The 3,909-nt window shown below is 42.7% G+C and overlaps 1 protein-coding gene across 13 annotated transcripts in view; it reads left to right on the plus strand.

Annotated features, from left to right (window-relative positions):
* LOC116102039 (protein transport protein Sec16B) overlaps positions 1-3,909 on the plus strand; it is a 71,327-nt gene that overhangs the window by 6,348 nt on the left and 61,070 nt on the right. For 11 of the 13 annotated variants that reach the window (XM_031386216.1, XM_031386319.1, XM_031386251.1 and 8 more), the window contains exons 4-5: positions 866-928; positions 2,057-2,224. The exons of 1 other annotated variant lie outside the window; for it this stretch is intronic. The gene's annotated coding sequence lies outside the window, so the exon portion shown is untranslated. Of the gene's footprint in view, positions 1-865; positions 929-1,372; positions 1,573-2,056; positions 2,225-3,909 lie in introns of those variants that run through there. One more of the 13 variants, XM_031386224.1, reaches the window with a different exon arrangement.

The following is a 3,909-nucleotide window of genomic DNA, read 5'->3' on the forward strand; positions in this document are numbered from 1 at the left end:
GACCAGGCTGGCCTCAAACTCAGAAATCTGGCTGCCTCTGCCTCCCAAGTGCTGGGATTAAAGGCGTGCACCACCACCGCCCGGCCTTGGAACATCTATTTATTATTTGGTTATTTATCAGTAAGAGCTTGTATTATTCAACTTCTTGCTGTTGAAATAGAGGACAGCTTGGTTCACCACCTGCCAATCATCATTCTGTAACAGGCATTTCTATAAATGATTTCAGAGGCATCCCTGGCAGCATTATCTGAAGTAGTCTGGGCTGAACTCTGCTTCCAGCATTATCCTTGTGTGGGCCTGTGGCCTGGGGTTCCTTTTTCACCCCAAGGGCTGGGGGGATATAGCCTGCTTCTGACAGAAGCCTCTTGGGAGGGGAGGGGTGTGGAGCTCAGGACTAGATCAGTGTTTCTCATTCTTTCTGGTGTGACTTGACTGTTCCACAAACGTCTAGGAACTTCTTTAGCATTTGTGAGTATGTCTGGAACAGAGGAAGAACCCACAAACACTACTGCCAGCACCCCAAGATTCAGCAAAAGACTCAGAAGCATAAGGGTTCAGGGAAGCTACCACTTGCCAATGGTTTTCACCTTTATGCTTTTGTTTCCTTTCCCAATTACCTAACTAGTTTCCCCAGAGGGAGCAGGATTGAACCACACTTAAAACTACACAGTAAAAGAAAAGTCTTCTAGAATCCCACTGCTTTAAGATATCTAGTTAGCACTTCATAAACTTACAGACCTTCCTTTAAGCACACACTCTACTCACAAAGAGACTATTTTACAGAAACAGGACATATTAGATGCAGGACATATTACATCTGAGCCTTTGAAAAAGTAACTACCGCTCTCCCAATGCTCTCTTTCAGACTTTCTCAGAGAAAGGAAATATTAGCAGCTGCCGCCATACATCCTTTATGACCTTTATCAATGTAGGTGCACATAACTAATAAATAATTTTATATAATCATACAAAATTATGTCTATGTATAAAATGGAAAAAGGGATGATACAATTTTTCCATGCTATAATAACTCAGAAAATGCTGTATGTCAATGGTGCCAGCTCTTTGTTAATTTTTATTAGTCTTGCTTTATAACATAGTTGTAGTAATTTACTCAATCATGTTCCTGTTTTTAAGTAAAAATCTTTTCAATATTTTGCCATTCTAAACTCATTACTTTTTTAAAAAATGAGCTACGATTAGTCCTGATACAGTTTTGAGGTGGGGCACTTACTAAGTTGTTGCTGTGACAATTGCTAGGAAAGCCAGTGTGATGTTTAGTATCTTCAGGAATTTTGATCGGCATGCAGAGGTATGTGTGGTTACCCTCTATACTTTCAAGTAGTGCCCCTTTTAGTGGGACCGTCTCAATATGGTGATCAGATCATGTTTCCAGCTTCAGGAGCTACTACTAAATTATTCCGTGGGGAAACTGTTGCTGAAGCAGAAAGGTTCTGTGTGGCTGACGTGGCACAGCAGTTTGCAGTGTCTGCCAGCTGTGAGTAACAGCAGGCTGTCAGGATGGGATGTAGCAGAAGCAGCTGCTGCAGTTTCTGATTTAGGAGGAAAGATGTAAGTACTTATTTTCACCACTAACAACTTCATCCAAACCAAACCCAAGCTGAAAAAAACTAAGAGGGAATGTAATTTTCACTGAAGACCCTTCTAACAGATTCATTTGAAAAGCATTTAGTTTGAACTAGAGAAGACAGGCATTCAGGCCAGCACATGGTTTCATCAGAACGAAGAACTTGATAGGATCCTGTTTGACAAAAATCCCTCAAGTTCAATGATGGCTACGGCTGGTTTAGACCCTCACTCAGTACGGTGACTGCATACCCTGGCAGGGGCTTTCCCTCGTTGGATGGAATGCATGGCTAATGTGCATGTAATTTCAACTTTCATAGGAATTTAGGCAAGTTTGATTATGGTAAGATGAAAGGAGGCTTGGCAATTACAGTGTTTGGGGAGAGGATAGAGCCCGTTAAATATTTTAAGGAGGATTCAAGCTGGTTAAAGCTGACTTAGAGACAATGTGGAAACTTCTGTTCTCAAGCTATACAGATGACTAGGGGCATGTTGCCTGCCAACTGTGACAAATGAGGACTTGGCACGGAGCGGTGAGCAAGCGGTGGCAGTGTGGCTTCTGTTCCCAAGGTTTATATCCTGAAGTCGTGTCCAGAGTTCCTGGTATTTGCAGAGTTCATAAACCATGTGTTTACAGGTCGGTGGTTTTCTTTCTTTCTTTCCTTCCTTCCTTTTTTCTTTCTTTCTTTCTTTCTTTCTTTCTTTCTTTCTTTCTTTCTTTCTCTCTTTCTTTTTCTCTATGGAGACTTTTTTTCTCTGCTTACCAGCTTTGCAGGAAACCTCAAAAGGGACCACCTGTTGTCTACGTGGAGTACAGTTAATGTTTTGGCTAACAGATATTTTTAATTCCCACCTCTCTGCTGGGAAAACGTAGGCAAACAAGGTGGAAGAAGTGATGGCCCCTGTGGAATTTGCAGCTCTGTAGGAAAAACAGATGTTAACGGGAGGAGGAGTGACTGCTGGGCTGGGAGAAGAGAGGTCTGGGTCCTGGCGCAGGTCCTGATGAGCCATATGCCACCCTGGGCTGCAGCTCATGTGCTGTATAGTGACCACATTGGGATGGATGAGGAATTGATCCCTGGGGATTGATTCCTCACCTAGTGTGAGTTGCCTACTTGCTGAACAGTTTCTCACACAGCTCTGGATTTTATCCACATCTAAAAGGATGGACATTTTCTTTAGGAATGCATTTTACACCAGGCGGTGGTGGTGCACGCCTTTAATCCCAGCACTTGGGAGGCAGAGGCAGGTGGATTTCTGAGTTCGAGGCCAGCCTGGTCTACAGAGTGAGTTTCGGGACAACCAGGGCTACACAGAGAAACCCTGTCTCGAAAAACCAAAAAAAAAAAAAAAAAAAAAAAAAAAAAAAAAAAAAAAAAAAAAAAAGGGAATGCATCTTACCCATCACCCATTAGGACTCTTCACATTGTGATATTCTGGAACAGTCTGGAGTAGTCTGGGAAGATCCTCCCAGAGGGGGCCTACTCACAGTATAGATATTGTTAGGAGCAAGTGTTGTTTTCAAGAAAAAGGCCTTACATGTAGTGATTCGATACCACCTCATCTTAGATGTCCGGGTATCGATTTTCACATGGCTGGTGCTTGGGATAGGAGCCTTTACTACTGATGACTTTTGAGGGACAGAGGGACAAAATGAAAGTTCTTGAGATGATCTGAAAGAAATTTGAATGAGTCAAAAAAAATTAAAATAAATAAAACAGACAATGGCTTCAACTAAAATACAGAATACCTGCCATTAGTGACTATGTGGAGTTTCCTGGCTTCCAGAAACTTACCACCATAGATCAACTGATTACCCTGGAAACTGGGGGAAATTCATAAGATGTTTTAAATACAAATGATAGATTTCTTAACATAATTATTACACACATATTCCCCCACCAGCCTTGCCTCGCCTAGCTCACTAAGCTATCCACATAGGTCTGCATACATCCCTTGCTGTCTGGACTTTTGCATTTATCGAGGTTCTTCATGGTTTTTGGTTGGTTGTTGTTGTTTGAGACAAGGTCTTATGTAGCTCAGGCCTGCCTGCAACTTACTAGAGAGTCTAGGCTGGAACTCCTTATCCTCCTTTAGACTCTCAAGTGCCGGGGCTATAGGCATTTGATACTACACCAAAAGTGTCCTTTTGACCTGGATAAGTCCCCTCCCCAGGGACTACCACGTCCTTCTCCCAGTCCTTTGCTTATCCTCTTCTTTCATTGGTTTCTCATTTTGCGTTAAAAACTCATATGTCAGCTGGGCAGTGGTGGCGCATGCCTTTAATCCCAGCACTTGGGAGGCAGAGGCAGGCGGATTTCT

This window comes from Mastomys coucha, unplaced genomic scaffold (genome assembly GCF_008632895.1).
Source record: "Mastomys coucha isolate ucsf_1 unplaced genomic scaffold, UCSF_Mcou_1 pScaffold1, whole genome shotgun sequence".
NCBI lineage: Eukaryota > Metazoa > Chordata > Mammalia > Rodentia > Muridae > Mastomys > Mastomys coucha.